Source organism: Amblyomma americanum, chromosome 1 (assembly GCF_052857255.1).
Source record: "Amblyomma americanum isolate KBUSLIRL-KWMA chromosome 1, ASM5285725v1, whole genome shotgun sequence".
Classification (NCBI taxonomy): domain Eukaryota; kingdom Metazoa; phylum Arthropoda; class Arachnida; order Ixodida; family Ixodidae; genus Amblyomma; species Amblyomma americanum.
In genome coordinates, this window is record NC_135497.1 from 419,676,032 (window position 1) to 419,693,738 (window position 17,707).

Consider the following 17,707-nt stretch of genomic DNA (forward strand, 5'->3'; position numbering starts at 1 on the left):
CCCATGCCTGAGCTAGCGCTCAAAAAGGCTAGGCAGGATGCCAACGTCACGAACTCCTTTTGAAGAAACTTGCTCAATGTGTGCCCGCCTGGATAGAGTAAAGTCGTATATTGCACGTATCTACTTCAGCATCTGAACTTGAGGGATTTCTATAGACCACGCATAAATTTACGGGATTAGAAAGCGGGAAGACTAACAACGCGCATTGGTTCACATTGAGGGACAGGTGAATTGGTCCTACCCAGCTGTCAATAACTTTGAGTTAATTCTGCAATTTTTAATAAAGAGTGAATATCGCTCGCGGAGGCAAAAATGCACAATATTATCGGCGTACGCATAATTTCTCACGTTATAATTGCATGGAATCGACCTTAGAAAGATGTTAAAGAGAACAGGGCGAGAACTGACCCTTGAAGTACGCCTCTTGTCTGTCGAAATCTGCTAGAGGAAACACCACATTGGCTACAATAAAATTCTCTGTTTTCCAAGAGGCCCCGGCTACAAAATCGCTTGGGAAATTGAGTTCCTGTAATCTGTGTAACAGATTCGATTGCTGAAAGCTGTCGTAGACTTTACTGACATCCGGAGTGACAAGCGCGGCAAGCTTTTTACTGTTGCTAGCCAACATAACAAAACTCTAGAGGTCAGTATGTGCTCATCAAATCGAGCAGCCTGGCCAATTTGACACGGACTCAAGAAATCATTTACAGAAATAAAAGAAATGGCTCGGCTGAGGAGGACCCTTTCACCGATTTCACTAGAGTCAATGGTAATGAAATAGGGCGTATGTTGTCTAAAGTAAAAGCCTCCCCTTGCTTTTTAGGCAGCGAAAATATTTGCGCAAGACGCCACTGCTGTGGCATTCAAGGGCCTTTGTTAGAATTGCGAAGAGCCAATAGGTCTTCGGGAGATTCGTTAAACAAAATTTTATTCATAGAAGAGGTGACCTTATCAGGGCCAGGAGAGCCGCTGGGGTTAGGCGCAGTACAATTGGCGATAGCTCAGGCAGAGAGACCTCAATAAAATCACTTGAGGTGCATGTGATTATTCCCCACGAGATCGACCTTTATGTGGCGGCATAGTCGCTGCACTAGTGTGAATCAGCAGCTGGCTGCACCCGCTGGAACGTACGCGTGGCCGTACGCTTCAAGGTTTACGGTGGATTTTCTGCCGAAGAAAACGCACCCTCTGCAATAGATGATAAATATTTCGACTGTGCACAGAAAAGCGTAAAATTGGAAAAGGGTACGTAAAAGAAGCGCGCATTGTAGGAAAACACGGCAGTGCCATGCAACCAGATAACCCCGGTGTTGTGATCTCCTCAGTTTGGCTTGCGTCTTTCTTGTAGGGCGCTCACAACCCTGTTATATTTATTGCGTCACACTTCTCTAACGGCAGTTTTATTTCTTCTTTGATTTTTCAGCAATGTGCGCGCCACTGCCTGTGGCACATAAGGGGTATAGTTGTATAGGTGTCAGGCAGCCAACTTAAGCATGAATGAATGCAAGCAGGTGCATTTTTCCTCATGAGGTGCTACTGTGGCGAGACACGGTGCTATACTTAGAAGATAAGAACCAGTCGAAACTTACTTTTTCCATCAATGTACTATGCATGCGCTTTCCCTCGATTTTTTTTTAAGGCGACGCCACTGTGGCTGTCGTCTACGACAGGCGCTTCACTGAGTAGAAACCCGATGAACTTCAGGATTATACATTGTTTAATGTGCTAGCATTTTTTGAGCCCACGAAGACGCGCAGGTACTTTACGCCCTGAACTGTCTAAAAAAAGACACAGTCTATTTCACTAGCATTCTTAGTCGAAGATTAAGCGGTTTATATCCAGCGTTAACAGCGTACCGCCCGGCAGGTTTGTCCACGGATAGTGAGCGCATATATCCGGTCTGGCTAGACGACATCAGCAATTCCCCTAACAGTTCCCCCAAATTGAATCGCACTCCGGCATTGCAGAAGAATTTTCGCCGCACAGGAAAGCTGACTGCTCAAGCGTGTACCATGTAAGGAATGTTCCTACTTTCAGTGGAGTTAGCTCGCCGAACTTACAGCGAGGCTGTGATTTTTGAAGCAAATTTCAGTGAAGTTAATCGTGTGGCGCTGCGCGAATGAATATGAACGCGACTATCACTAGTTTAAAATGACAGTTGGCCGTGTGACAGGAGTATTAAGGTTACCAATACTTAGAAGCTGCGATTAATTTTTATACGCTGATGTGTAAGCTACGAATTACTCGGTTCAAAGTGAATGCAGATGACTGCGTGTGAGTGCAGTTAGGCATGTGTAAGGAGTTTTGAGGGAATGAAGATTTGTTTAGCACTGTAATCATCGGCAGTGCCAATCTTATAAAAAAAACAAAAATTGGGGAATATTTAGAAAAGAGGTGCCAGGAATAAAACCTTCCGCATATTAATTCCGTGTCCCCCCAAAAAATCGACTATCTCTGTGTGTGCGACGATTAAATTTTTCAGTCCTTGCTAAGTATACATCCACCACGTATGACGGGAAAGATAGTGAAGCGCATACGATATTCAGGGCTCTTATAATCCGCTCATAGACTGCTGACGTAGCACATATGTTGCTCGTATTCTTCTCTTAATTTTAATTGTCAGGAGCAATGAGCTAAGGCGGGAGAAAACTTGCACTTAGCTGAGTGCCAACGTTATTTGGCTGACAATGGCGTACGTGTATCTAGTTTTACCAAGCAATATTTGCGGTTTCATTTAACTGCTGGGCATGATGTGAATCTTCAAACGTTTTCGCAGTTTTATTGGGCAAAATATTCGTACTGTTGCCCTATGTGGTTCATGCGCAATTGACTTAAAGTTTATCAGGAATAAACAATACATAAATGCCGTAGGAAACCAATTAAAACAGCGAGTAGAATATACTCAACTTGATCATCCAGATGGAAGTGATAAAATGTCCCATTCAAACAGGTGACGGCAGTGTACAATAGCTGAGCGGCTGCATTCAGTTGTATGTATGGCAGAGACCTGTTCGTTGTGGTTTGGTGTCTAACTTAGCGCCATCCTCAATAAGACGACGCGCGGCAAGGAATCTCCGCTGTTGAACACCGACGGAAGGTGTCATAATCCAGCATTACATACTGGATATAAACAGTTAGTGTCCTTATTGCAGCGTAAGAGGCATACAACTAAATAGGAGCGCCCCAGAAACCTCGACACAAACAGTCACGAGGAATCTCTGCCGTACGCGCGCACGTAAACACAGCTGGCTAGCAGACGACGCCAGCGGGCGTCCACACTATGCAGGGTTTGCCGCTGCTCCGCGAGGTGGCGACTCTGCTCGATCTCATGGCCAATAGCAGGGCGATAGAAGAGCAATGTAAATCGACGCTCTATGCATTATTTCACCATCGAAGGTACGAGACACCAGGAGGAGAAGAACACAGGACAACGCTGCGTTGTCCCAGCGTTGTGCTCTGTTCTTATCCTGTTGTCTCGTACTTTCGCTGGTGAAATTATGTCTGAAATACACCAACTAGCCCTCAAGGTTACCTTGTAACACTCTAGACCAAAAACAATGCCCTTTAAGGCCTTCTTAATGCCAGCAGGGGACTGAACGGGGGATTCAATGTTGACAGCCGGTGAAATCACTTTTCTGCTCCTTATGAATTTGAACAGAACTCGTCTATTTCCCGAATGTGAAAGAAAATTATACCGACTTGTGTTATACTCGTCCTTAGCGCTGGAAACAGTGCGCTTAAATGTTGACAAACGTGCTTATATACCAAGCAATTTTTTGGTCACTGATTTATGAGAAGCTTTTTCCAGGCTGATTTCCGCCGTCTATGCAGGCACGCGTGCAGTCAGCATTCCAGCAATTATTGGCCATTGCACCGTTGTTTCTCTTGACAAAAAATTCACTTTTGCAACACAGACCGCAATATTATGCAATCGTTCTTTTTTCCTTCGAGCGGAATGAACTACATAACTCTTGTCAAATAACCATAATAGTATACCGAAAATATCGCACAGATAATTACCGTTCTAACTTTGGGCTTTGTTTATCTCTTTCATTTAGTCGCTTATATCTCTTAAACTGGCTTGTTCATCATTCACAATTAAAAGCTGCAGTGTTGCAGCAGTGAAGAAGACGACGACGCTCTCGCATCCCATCCAGAAGAGGTAGAAACGTTTCAAACTTTGTTGCGTGCACATCGAGCTAGGACCTAGTATGGACGACTTCCGCCGTGCGATGGACGACCCGCAGTTCAAGAGGTTTCTGGTGGAGCTCTTGACCTTTCGTGGGGCCTCCGCCAAGCACTGGTGGATATCTGTGGCGGTGGGTGCTACCCTTGGTGTTATCATCGCGGCAGTCTGGTTTAAGATGCATTCCACAGGCGCCTCGGGCCCTCTTCCCAGGTAACCAGCCTTTTCTGCATCACTCAGCCAAAGCAACGTGAATGGGCAAACGGACGGTCACGTCCTGTCCTACATCGGTTTGTGTTTTGAAAGTCGCGGCTCGTAAAACGAATGCATGATGTGTTTGCTGACTTGTCTGCGTGGAGAGGAGCTGCGTACGCAGTGTGTGACAGACGGAGCTGGTGTATGACAGATGGCACCATAGTGATACTGTGACTTTATGTTGTCTGGACTTCAGTGGGTGCCTGCAATTGAATTTTCACAGGATTCCATTCTTCTGGGAACCAAACAGGGCTTAAAAGACTTCACGCTGATGGACGCTGGTTCAGTGTTACGAAGGTGATAAACAAATATGTTGTGCTGATAAAGCGGGGAACTTTCACAAATGAAAACAGGCCATGTTGCATGTGCAAGAAGAACAAAGTGAACCTCTATTATTAGTCCGATTAGAAGCAATAACGTTGAGATAACCAAGTCACGGGTTCTGGCATGTCAACAAAAGGTCACGATCTGCTCGGTTCATTCATGCAGGTAACGACGACGAACATTGCAGACAAAACGCATTGCTGAGCTTGCTTTCGACATTGTGCCTTTCTTCTAAACAGTAGTGAAAAATAAACAAGTTTATTTCCCGAAGTACATCAGAGTTCACTGCACGCAATTTTCTCCTTTCCAAAGTGTTACGAACATGAATTCATGGCCTCAGCGCTCCCCAAAAGCAGTTCTGTGGTGACATCGGTTCGCAGCCTTCTGGATCGGTGCTGCCGTGCGATTCCCATTGCTGACTCAACAAGAGGCGTGGAGAGTTTTTCGGATATGGGAGAAGACGTTGGCTGCTATCTAAAGCAGGAGGAGGAGCACTCGACGGTGAGGACATAAGTATGAGGCGGCGAGACGGGAAAGGAGATACACTTTATTGACGCCGTAGCCTGTTAAATGTGTCAACAGATGAAGTGCGTACCAGAGCGAATGTGTGGCCAGAGCGGGAAGTGAGTGCCGTTCGGCTTGCGAGTAATCGTTTCTTAAATGATGGGTTTACTGGCACCATACAATAGAAGTGGAACGACACGATTTGAGTCTTTTTGCTATGGGATGTACAAGCGTAGGTTTTAAGATAGTAATGAAAGTATTTTTCAATACTTTAACGGAACACCACAGAGGCTGTTCTGCGCTGTTTGAGAAAAAAAGAACACTGTGTGAAACCGCCTCTTTCAATGCGTTCAGGCTGCTGTTTTTTGAGCCCAGAGATATTTGTTTCTGTGAAGGAATGGGAATAGCGAAAAGTCGCCAAGGTCTCAGAGAGAACAATTAACCTCGCAACGGGCTTAAGAAAAAACCGTGAAATTCGGAGCTATTAGCATAAATTTGTTTAGGCGGTCTTCACTGTGCGCCCGTTCCATACTGAACCAGAAACTACTGATCATTTCCTACTGTTCTGAAGCAGCTTTTTTCCTTAATTAGGCGCCTGCAAAAATCCTATGTCGAACAACTCCCCGTTGGGCCTTCTTCTGCCGTCCTTCTTACCCTTAGGTAATCTATACTTGGACGCAGCAACAGTAATGCGTTCTCCGGCTTGCAAATCTTTCTTTCATAATCTACTAGGCACACGTCCTAAAAATTTTTATTATTCCTCTTACTTTTTCAACCATGTGCCCGTGTTTCATTTTAATTGAACCTTCCAACTATTTGCACCTAAAAACATTTTCTCCGCAATAACGGCCTGAGGGGCGAGTTGGTGCATTATGAAATGAACAGCGGCGCCCCAAAGACCCTAACAAGAAAGGAACACCACATGCGCACACTACGAACAGTTTATTACCTAGAAAAGTGGCACATTTAAACGATCAGCTCAAGCATGAGACTCATCGCATTATCGCTCCTATTCCAGCACTTGCAATAAAAAAGCAGCAACATCAGAATTACAGACAAGAAAACTTCAACCCCTGCAGATAAACTAACATATTCTGATAAAGGAATTACAAAAAAAAAGAGAGAGGGCCATCTCTTAGCAAAATCAGTGTCAAACGATAGTAGGAAGCAAAGAGTCAAACATATGAAGCAAAAGCAGTCAGAAACTGAAAAACCGCAAAAAAGACAAAGCTAAAACCAATAACAAAAATTAATAACCCAGCTGAACAAACAACAGACGGCCCCTAGAAATGCAGGGCTGAAAAGTTGCGCAGTACATGGTGTAAAAAAACTATCAAAAAAGGAAAATTCATTTCTACCGAGGGATACCGAAGAGTCGCTAACAGAAGTGCTTCACTTCTTTTTGATCATAAAATACTCAAGAATTTCACGTGCCACCTGATCCCGATTCCTGCCCAGAATCCTTATTCCGCTAAGCATTGGCTTACACTTCCAATCTTTACAGTGGGGAGACAAATTCGATCCGCCTCTGTTTTCTAACAATTTCTCATGCCCCCATGCCATGTCGTTAATGCAGCGACCCGTCTGGCCTATATAGACCCTTCCACAAGTACGTGGGATTTCGTACACCACTCCGACCACACAGGATACGAAGTGCTTGCCGTGGCTGTTTTCGCACAGGGCTTTCTTCTTCTGGCTGATCCGCAAGCATAACCCGCTCAGCTTTGTGGGCTCGGAGAAAACGACAGGTACGTTGAACCGGCCAGTAACCTTCTTCAAGCTGTGCGCCACTCGGTGTATATAGGGGACCACTTGTGGTCGCCTTGATCCTCGCTTCGCATGAGATTTTATCTGCTTGCCTTTCATTTTTTCAAGGAGGGTCTCTGCTACGCTGCAAAGGACAGAACACGGGAAACCAGCCTTTTGAAGCCTTTCGCTTTCGAACTGATTGTTCATGCTAGCCTGAGCAATTTGAGCACAGGACTTAAGCAATGCAGACTCGAGGCAAAGCGAAGCGATAGCCCTTTTAACTGTCTTGGAGTGCGCTGATCCGTACGAAAGCAGTTCGTTTTTTGCTTGGGGGGAATACATCCAACATACTGGCCCTTCGAAAAACTTGATATTGATATCTAAAACTGCAAGGTGTTGTTGTCTGGTAGTTCATGAGTAAAAGTGAAAGAGAATTCGCGCTGGCTGCGATTTTGACCCACGGCGGTTGAGCACCCGCGACGAGACTCCGTTCTAAAACAACCCCCCCCCCCCCCCCCCCCACCCCCCGCCTCCTCCTGCTGTCTGGTCTCCGACCGCGAGAAAGCAGTTGTCTGGCCGGTGACCACTTGTACCCGTAATTCCGTCTGGGGCCTCAGCGGAGCCAGCCAGGGGCTCGGTCCTGGGCCCCGGCCTGCCCGGTGACGGGGGGAGAGAGAGAAAGAGAGGCTGCGGGGGGAATGTGGAATTTGGCGGAGAGTAGTCGGGGTGGAGATGTGGATGTGGCGGAGTGCTGGCTAAACGCGCGTGGGTGTGAAGTGTCAGCCGAGATGTGGTCGGCTCGTCGCGAAGTGTCTAGCCAGCGAGTATCGACTCCGGGAACCCGACACCGACAGCCCGACGCCATCTCGGACCGGACCTCAACCACTCGAACTGCTAAGCCCCACCACTAAAACCTTTACGAACTATATACTGAATTTTGTCCATAAAATTGTCTTGTATTTGTATTTCTTCTCAACTGCCATATTAGACGTTGTGTGTAGAAGATAAAATTTGTTCCGTCTGTACAGTGCTCTCTTATTCTTGATGGTATCGTAAATGTGTTCTTCCTCTTTATTAATTAAATTCTAGTCACTCTTATCTGAGACTCCTGTGTAGTGCCTCCGGTCAGCCGCTCGTCAGGCGTAGACCTACCGTCGGTTAGCCACTCAATCCTGCTTAAGATTTGGCACCTCGGTGTAGGTGTTTGTCTCTCCTACCCTAGAATTGGTATCAGAGAATGTGGAGCCCATTGTTGGCGTGCTCCCAATTCGTGACAAAAAGCCAGCCCTTTTCCTTGTTCTCTGAATACGGATAAGATTCTTTCCACTGTGCTGGGGAGCCTGAATGCAGAGTTAGTATTTTTTGTATCACCAAGAAGTCGCCCAAGTATCTAAAAATTCGAAGGACTGGGCCACTGTCAAGGGAAGAAGCTAAAGGAGGGTCAATAGTTGATAACATTGTATTACACAACGGAGGGGCAACACAGGAACCAATGTAAACGCCTCTTCTCTGCAAGTACACTTCTGTTTCGAAGGAAACAAACGTCGACCAAAGAGAAAATTCACGGTGTCAAAAAAGTTTTCCACACGCAGTCCAGCTGAGTTCTGAAATACAAGGGCCCCATTAAATCACGGGAGTGTATTGAACCTGCAGAGAAGTTGCACTTGCATCGGTTTCAGCGTTGATCCTTCGTTGTGTAACATATTTTTATAAACTACTGACTGTTTTTTGCTTCCTCTCTTCACAGTGCCCCAGAACTGCGAATTTTAGAAATTTGGACGACTTCTTGGTGATACTAAATAGTACTAACTCTGCACTGACGCTACCTAGCACAGTGGGAAAAATGTTATTCTTTTTCAGACAACAAAGCAAAGGGCTGGCTTTTACTCATGAACTACCAGGCAACAACAGCTTGCAGGATTTAGATAATAATATCAACATTTTGGAAGGGGGAGTGTGTTGGATGTATTCCCCCGAACAAAAATGGAACTGCTTCCGTACGGATCAGCACACTCCAAGACAGTTAAAAGAGCTATCGCTTCACTTTGCTTTGAGTGTGCATCGCTTAATTCTTGTGCTCACATGGCAGAGGCTAGCTTCAACAATCATATCAAAATGATTCAAAAGGCTGGCTTCTCATGTTCGGTCGTTTGCAGCGTAGCAGAGTCCCTCCTTCAGAAGAAGAAAAAATCCCATGCTAAGCCAGGGTCAAGGCGACCACAAATGGTCCGCTATATACACCTAGTGGCGTACGGCTTGAAAACATTTGCTGGCCAGTTCGCTGTACCGGTCGTTTTCTCCGCGCCCAATAAGCTGAGCGGGTTGTGCTGGCACATCGGCCAGAAGAAGAAAGCCCTGTGCGATAAGAGTCACGGCAAGAAATTCGTATCCTGTGACGTCGTAGGGGTGCACGAAACCCCATTGACGTGTGAAGGGGTCTATATAGGCCAGACGAGTCGCTGCATTAAGGACAGGGCAGGGGAGCATGAGAAATAGTTAGGAAACGGAAGCGGGTCGAAATCGCTTCCCCATTGTAAAGACTGGAAATATGATCCAATGCTTAGCGGAATAAGGACTCTGGGCAAGACTTGCGATCAGGTGGCACGTGAAATTCTTGAGGCTTTCATGATCAAAAAGAAGAGAAGGACTTCTGTTAGCGACTCTTCGGTATCCCTCAGTACAAATGAAGTTTCCTTTCTTGTTAGTTTTTTGTGACGTCATGCACTGTGCGACTTTTCAACCCGGCATTTCTAGCGGCCGTCTGTTGTTTGTTTACGTGGGTTGTTAATTTTTGTTATTGATTTTACCTTTGTCTTTTTTGCTGTTTTTTACGGTTTCTGACTGCTTCTGCTTCATGCGTTTGACTCTGCTTTTGCTACGATTTTTTGAAACTGGTTTTGCTAAGTGATGGCCCCTTACTTTTCATTTCTAATTTATTTTATCAGAATCTGTTAGTTTATCTGCAGGGGTTAAAGATTTCTTGTCTGTTATCGTGATATTGCTGCTTTTTATTCCACGTGCTGGGTTCAGAGCGATAATGCGATGAGTCTCATACTCGAGCTGAATGTTTAATTAATAATAATAATTGGTTTTTGGGGAAAGGAAATGGCGCAGTATCTGTCTCATATATCGTTGGACACCTGAACCGCGCCGTAAGGGAAGGGATAAAGGAGGGAGTGAAAGAAGAAAGGAAGAAGAGGTGCCGTAGTGGAGGGCTCCGGAATAATTTCGACCACCTGGGGATCTTTAACGTGCACTGACATCGCACAGCACACGGGCGCCTTAGCGTTTTTCCTCCATAAAAACGCAGCCGCCGCGGTCGGGTTCGAACCCGGGAACTCCGGATCAGTAGTCGAGCGCCCTAACCACTGAGCCACCGCGGCGGGTCTGAATGTTTAACTGTGCCACTTTTCAGGGTAATAAAGAGTTGATAGTGTGCGCATGTGGTGTGCCTTTCTTGTTAGCGTCCTTGTTGTTCCGCCGTTTATTTCACCATTTTCTCGGCATTCAGGCATATCTTCCGCATTAAATTATTCGTTATTATAAAGAATCGGGTTTCTGCTTCCAATAAATTCACTCCCAAAAAATTTTCAATCATCAGGAAGTCCTAATCCACCACTGTGGGCATGCGTCTACGGAGTTTTTTGCAGGTAACAGATGAAGCTCCTTTAGTGACACGGGAGGCCCATGAGAGTCTTGGCGCGGGTGGCGCGCATGTCCGGAGGAAAGGACGCCAGCAAGCGATTATTTAGCCTCGTTTGTCGAGGCATAGGCAGCCTTGTGGCCGAGACTGCCCGCTTGCGCTGGCACCCAGCCTACACACACGCTGCAGCCAAAATCCCCGCACAACACTCGACACGCGGCTTTTATGTAATGCTCTTTCGTGCCAGGCCTGGGAGTGCTTGTCAGAGACCTCAGTGACTCCTATTTATACGGTTACTGTCCAGCTCTGAACTCAGTCTCGGTCCTTCAATGCGAGCACTTTATAACCGTTGACCCCACGAGGATCACTTGAATTGGAGAAAAAATAGCGCCAAACCATGCACACCACAAGACAAGAACGAAGAGGAGCGCTTGTGTCTCTTCTGCGTTATTGTCTTGTGGTGTGCATGGTTTGGCGCTAGTATTTCTAAAGTTCAAGTGTGCACCTACTAGCCCAAAAAGAGGGGTTAATGGAGGATCACTTGAAACTTACTTGCCGCGTATGCGGGAGAAGCGTTGTAGCCAGTCATGCACACCTGGTAATATCCTCTGGTGGTGTAAACGGCAGCGACTGCTCCGGTGAGTGAGTAGGCCCCTAGGCTCCGTATTTGAATATCGCCGTTTCGGTCTCACACGTGCGTCGAGCTCGCGCCTTACATTACCCTTGATAATCTCTTCTTGGGTTGTGCACTGTTAACAAAAAAAAACCACTTGGGAGCGCTGAAAAAGATGCATCACTGAGGACAAAGATGAAGTTGGCTATATGGGTTAGTGCGGGGGGGCCAGTTGGTGCTTTTCCTGAACTGTTATTCTATTATTTAAAATCAACTCATGTAAGTTGGCGAGGTGACGTCCATGTGCAAAAAGACGGAATTTGTATTGGATCGGAGGTGGCGCCTGTATTGAGCAATATTTTCTTTTGTCAAATCTACAGAGAAATGAGTAAACAGTGATGGAATAGCTTTGAGGATCCTCAGATTTATGAATGATTTGTTTGAGCTGATTGCAAAAGACAACCTCAACAGGAGAATGGTAGACATCTTTAAATGGTCTCGAGAGTGTGCTAATAATCATTTATGTTTGAAGTTCCTTTGGATGAATCTCTATAGTTTTGGAAAATTAAGTAATTTTAGAACGACCGCTTATGTTGGCTTTACTCCCAAAGCTCAAAGAAACAGATCTTAAACTACTTTTCTGGACACTTAAAAACTTAAAAAATGCTATTGCCATGTCTTTCATGCGCACGAGCCTAGAGAACTCGTGCCGTCATTGTATACAATATAATGTACTTTAGCGGTCTGCAGGCTAAACACTGCAGGTTTTCCCTATACCTTTATCTAGACAACTTCTGAGAGGTATTGCTGATAGTAAAGTCGAATTTCGTGAATACAAAAAGGGACAATTCACGTAACAAAACGGTGGTTATTCCACACATACACAATGTAGCACATAATCTGAAAAGCGTTGCGGGAAAGTTTGATTTTGAAGACATTTTATCGGCGCGAAATAAGTTGAGCGGTCTCTGCCCCGCCATTAGGAACTGAAATTAAAAGATGATAGAAGTTCTCACAGGTCAAGGTTAGTGGACTGCGCCTACCCAGTAGTTTAGGAATTTCCACTAACGTGGAATAAGGTATACCAAGCCAAGCCAGTCGATGCATTAATATTCGGTAGCATGAACACCTTTCTTCACTCTGGGGTTCCAGATATTCTCAGCTAAAAGATCACTGCGTCGATTCCGGAAGAGAAGAAAAGAGAAGGAAAAAGTGCCGCCCCTTGGCTACACAACAGAAGATTTTGTTTCGCCACCAGAATAAAACGACCAGGGAAATAATGGCAGCTTTTTTCAGCAGAAAGAAGCAGTCACAGTGTATCAACCAGCCTTCCCTGTTGGTTGATAATGAGGTCTGGTTTCTAGATTCAGAATTCATGATCCATTTTTCCTTCGGGTAATCAGGAGGGGTTGGAGTTTGGTTGGGGAAGGGGAGGAAGGGGTGCTTCTGAATGGACTTCGCCACATGTCAGATGAGTGGCGATAGTTGTACTTTCTTGAAATTGCTTTAGAAAGTGCTCGATGCTCTGTCGAGTCACTTGATTTTCATGTGTAAAAGTTCGATCTTCTCAACAAAAATTTTTGTTGCGAGTCAGCGCTCGTCTACGTTGTCTGCTTGCTATTGTCCGTCGTGTAGTTCGCCCTGTACCAATCACAATGTTTTATTACCAAGTCTCCCAGCTGTCCATTCTTCTAACCATTTTCCTGTTGTTTTCTCCCAAATTCTAGTGCACGTAAGGCTAGCAGCCAGGCACTCATCTTCATAGATACTGTTTGTATACCTGATGTTTCAGCTTGAATGTTCAGCAATATTTAAAAATAGTCTTCTTGAGTTAGAAGAGCGTTTTGTTTCTGCATAGCATTTTGAACGGTGTCGCACAATTGTATGCAGCTATGACGTGCTCTATAGTATGGTGGTTACCTATTGTGGTGCACTTAACTTGCTAACATATGCAGGTAATTTCTTTTACTGAGACGCCTTCAGGCCACCGAAAGTAATGCCCATATATATGTTTACAGAATTTGGAAAACGCATTTGGCATCGCCGCTGTGGCCCCGAAAATTTTGTATACATCGCGCAAAATTCACTGTCGAGAATCCTGCATACGAAGCAACATGTGCAGTGAACCTAACGCGCTTAAATACTTTAAATTTCCTGGGTTACAACGTCAAGGGTAACTGCGAGCTCGAAAGTTAAAAAAATCTCATATTGGTATTGTTTAACGTGGGCTACACCCCACTAATAAATTAGGAGACTAACAGTATTGGCTAAAAAGCTATCTACTCAATTTTGGTTGTTTTATCTGCAAGTTAGCACGTCTAAGTTGTATTTTTAGGCGCTGCACCGTTGTCAGTTTTATGCTAAAAAAAGGACTCCTGTTACCCATAAACAGTATCCTTAAAAATTGTAGAGCATTTAGGGTGAAATACCCTTTCTATTATGCGATCGACTGAAAAGTAATTACATGGGCTGTCTTTTCTTATCTAGGCATTTCAACTATTTTTTAAATGCAGTTTTGCGGAAACCGAACTTTCTTTCATTTTGCAGCGTTAACGGGAGACTATCATTCACACTACGTCATGTGGTATGAACCAAATGCTCCGGCGGTTGTACGGGAGAGTGCTACGCGCGATTGCATTGTGAACGCAATGTGTCCTCCCTCAAGGTGTCGAACAAAATACGTATAACGCTACCACTTCCCTCTACACACCTGCGCTTCGAAGACAGCACAATTTGCTCCTTCACCCCCTGAAATTGTACATCGGCGGGAGGACAGTCTGTCGGCTAACGCCAAACCTGCGGTGGCCGCAGAATATAGCGCCTGTACTGCGTGTAAAATTCGGGACATGAGTCGAGGAATCTTTCAGAGGGCCCGTTGCTTCGCTGTCATAATTGAATCGAAACTCGCGTCCTTTCCAAAGAAACCGAACAACATTGTTTCCGTGCCCTCACGATGACTGACTATAAAAGACAGACAGAAGAAACATACTAGCAATGAAACCTAGCTGTGCCATACATTTATGGTATTATAAATTCATTAGCTCATGATTTTGTCAGAACAGCATCATCGCAGCTAATTTAATCTATAATTACGTGTATGCGACGCATATGCGTAGCTGTCGGAGAGCGCATCATAATTGCGACCATTCTTCTAAACATCTGTTATACCCTCTTTACATTAAGCTATTAGTTTCATTACTGGTTTTCAACATTAATCTGTTAGCTCCCGATGCCAATCGGGCGCTGCGCCCAATCCGAGAGGAGCTGTCCGCCTGACCTATTTTTCCTCCTTACTTCCTGGCCCTTTGTGTTAGTAATAATCATGATAACGTTGGATTAAGCTTGAAACTTAAATATCTCAAATAAACATTTTTTTGCGCTATTTTCAACCCGCTTGCACAAGAAACTATGCCTTGTCCTCTGTAGCAATCGCAGCAGTCATTTTGATAAAAAGATCCGTTTTCTCCAACTTACTCTTCCTTGTTTATTATTCCACTTACATATAACTACATTTACGCCACTCACAACTACGAAGAAATATATAAGGAATGGTATGGCAAGCAGTCACTGAGCGTGTGCCTGAATAGTCTGAGGCTTTATACTGCTCTTGAGATTTCTGGCGAGTGTTAATGAAATTCATTTTGCATATTCCTTCTACCTTGCACAGCTTCGGTATATTAACGTAGTTATTGTCCATCCTCCGCTAGACGCGTAGAGCGTCCTTAACACCCTTTCTTCTTTCGGCTTCTTCAACTGCAGCCAGGCGTCGCTGGCGAATTTCAGCGTTTTAAGCTGGGGATGGAGAAACAAAAATGAAGATCATACTCACAAGCGCGCCCCGCCCACAAGACTTGCCCCGCTTTTCAGGGGCTTTCGCTCGGCGGCTCCGTAGCCTACCACCTGTATGAAGGAAGGTCATTCCTGCGGTGCTTGGCTTCCTGGGTGAGGAAATATCTACTTACTGATTGTGAGGCCGCCGCGGTGGCTGTGTGGTTACGGCGCTCGGCTGCTGGTCCGAAAGACGCGGGTTCGATCACGGCCGCGGCGGTCGAATCTAGATGGAGGCGAAACTCTAGACCCCCGTGTACTGTGCGATGTCAGTGCACGTTATAGAACCCCAGTTGGTCGAAATTCCCGGAGACTTTCATTACGGCGTTCCTCATAGCCTGAGTCGCTTTGGGACGTTAAACCCCCATGAACCATGAACTTACTGATTGTAAGGCCGCGATGAATTGGTGCTTTGCTGGCTTTGCCCCCCCCCCCCTCCCAGCTTTGGCTCAGGTAGAGCCCTCGCCCCTTGTCCTCTCGGAAGTGCCGAGAAGTCCGCGCTCAAGGAGGCGGAGCCACGACATGTGGGTTTTTCATAGCCAGAGCAACAAGCGATCGCGAGCTTCGCAAACTGCCACGAATTACACCGCGTCAACGTTGTGCCTGAATGGGTTAGTTCCAGCGGGCACTGCAATTAGGGGCTGTCTGAGCGCGAAGAAAAGTGCGTGAGCAGTGCTTTAATGGCTTTAAAAACGCTTTCGGAGGCTTTAAAAACGCAGGAAAAGGCGGCATATGAGTGTCTTGACTCATCAGTGATGGTCCAGGCCAAGGCTTCCTGGCTTTCGTTGGCGCAAAGCCTGCTAGGCGGCGAAGTTGGGACGTGTAATCTCTGGTATGAACTCTTGGCGGTCGACTAGGCCTACCGCGGATTGTCGCTTGAGTTCTACATAAGTATATACGTTTTGTAAATAATTCTATTTATCGCAAAGAGTGCCCGGCCTACTCCTCATTCAAGCCAGCGCATCAAGGCTCTAAAGACCTCCTCAGGACAGACTTTAATACTGTTATACACCAGCCCGCACCCTCTCCGTGCTCCTGCACAGTTTCCCGGCAAGCCGCACACATAGAGATTTATGCCTGGAGGCACCGTGAAGTACACAAAACAAAAGGTCTCAGATTCATTCGTTAAGTTTATTGAGACGCAACCTATCGCTGCACTACAGGCGCTACAAAAATATGAAATGAAAAACACGTTAATTGCGTTGCCACAAGATTATGTTGGAGGCTGGTTGCGTTCTTAGATTGGATAGGAATGAACACCACGGCGATCAAACAAGAGGGTTAGGAGGTAAAGCTTCATTCTAGAGCGTCAGTCTCCATGTGTTGTCAAATATATTACTATGCTGAGGAAGTTCGCGATCAGGATTATCTTTAAAAGTATGTCGCCGAGTTTACTTTTCCGTGTCTGCCCTTTGTTACGTTCCATTGAGAGTATAATATTCATGGGTGCCTAAGCAGTGGTCCATTTATGTCTTTAGTGATCTCGTACGAGTCCCATAATCGGAAAACTTCGTGGCGCCGCAGCAATCGCTTCATTCTCATAGGAAATAAGCGCTTAGATCAAATTTCTTTTCTAAGAGCGTTAGCTCTTACTCATTATGTTTCCAGATTTCGGAGGGTCTGCTACCACCCTGAGCTCACAGCATCTGTGGCAGTAACCAGGAAACAGCATATCTCGGATGGAGACTGGCAGTGCTATCTACAATAGCATAGAAGAAACAACCACCTGCCACGTGCAAATGATGACGTCTCGGTACAAAACAGTGTATAGGGGTGGAACTATGTGAGAATGATGCCAGGGGATCAAATGGCCGCATAGTTTCGGTTCCTCGATTCCAAGATGGCGGCCAATAAAATTGGTTGTTCTCTCCCATCTCTTTTCCCCCTCACCCTAAAAAAATATTCTACAACGGGGGGAAAACTCAACGTAATGGGCCGCTTTGTGTCTGTCTGTCTGTCTGTTGTTGCCAGGAAGGAAGGAAAGGAAAATGCGCAGGCTTGGCTCTAGCCGAGCCACAATCGCTACGACGTGCAGATAGTAGGAGAGTTGAAAGATGGGATAGAAACACAGGATTGTAAAGCCGCGCTAAAGACAAGGCCGATTCCGGAGGCAGTGCAATACAGGGCCAACCGGTGGCAGAAGTGTAGCAACCTTCAAACTTTTCGCCACATTCGCTTTGTGAGCATACATTCCTTCCTCTATATATATATATACTCCGACAGCAAGGGGCACCCATCCCGGGACAGTTGTGTACCGAATTTGGTAGGCAATTAAAACCCTAAGAGTTGTGGTATAGAAATAAAACCAAAATTAAATAATAGCTAAACATTGTATACCTTCAATTACTAAGTGAAGCGTTACCATATCGGGCTGCGAGCCGAATTCTAGGCCCACCTTGACCCTGCAAACGAAGCAAGTTTCATTTCGGACGTATCTTGAGGGGGTCTAACGGGCGGGTTCTTCTTCACCTTCTTCGTCTAGTACTCCAAACAGCTAACGCTCGTTACTTCAATGTGTTCCAGACGGTGGCGCACTTTTTTTTTTTGCCCTAGCGACCAGACAGATAAATGAGACCAATCTACCAAAATGTATGGCACACGAAAG

At 45.6% G+C, this 17,707-nt stretch overlaps 1 protein-coding gene across 2 annotated transcripts in view; it reads left to right on the top strand.

Moving 5' to 3' along the window:
- Nucleotides 1-4,221: 4,221 nt before the first annotated feature.
- The window catches only part of LOC144103338 (uncharacterized), a 43,157-nt gene continuing 29,671 nt past the window's right edge, over nt 4,222-17,707 (top strand). The window contains exon 1 of one of the 2 annotated variants that reach the window (XM_077636089.1): nt 4,222-4,319. The gene's annotated coding sequence lies outside the window, so the exon portion shown is untranslated. Of the gene's footprint in view, nt 4,320-15,117; nt 15,217-17,707 lie in introns of those variants that run through there. The other variant, XM_077636084.1, reaches the window with a different exon arrangement.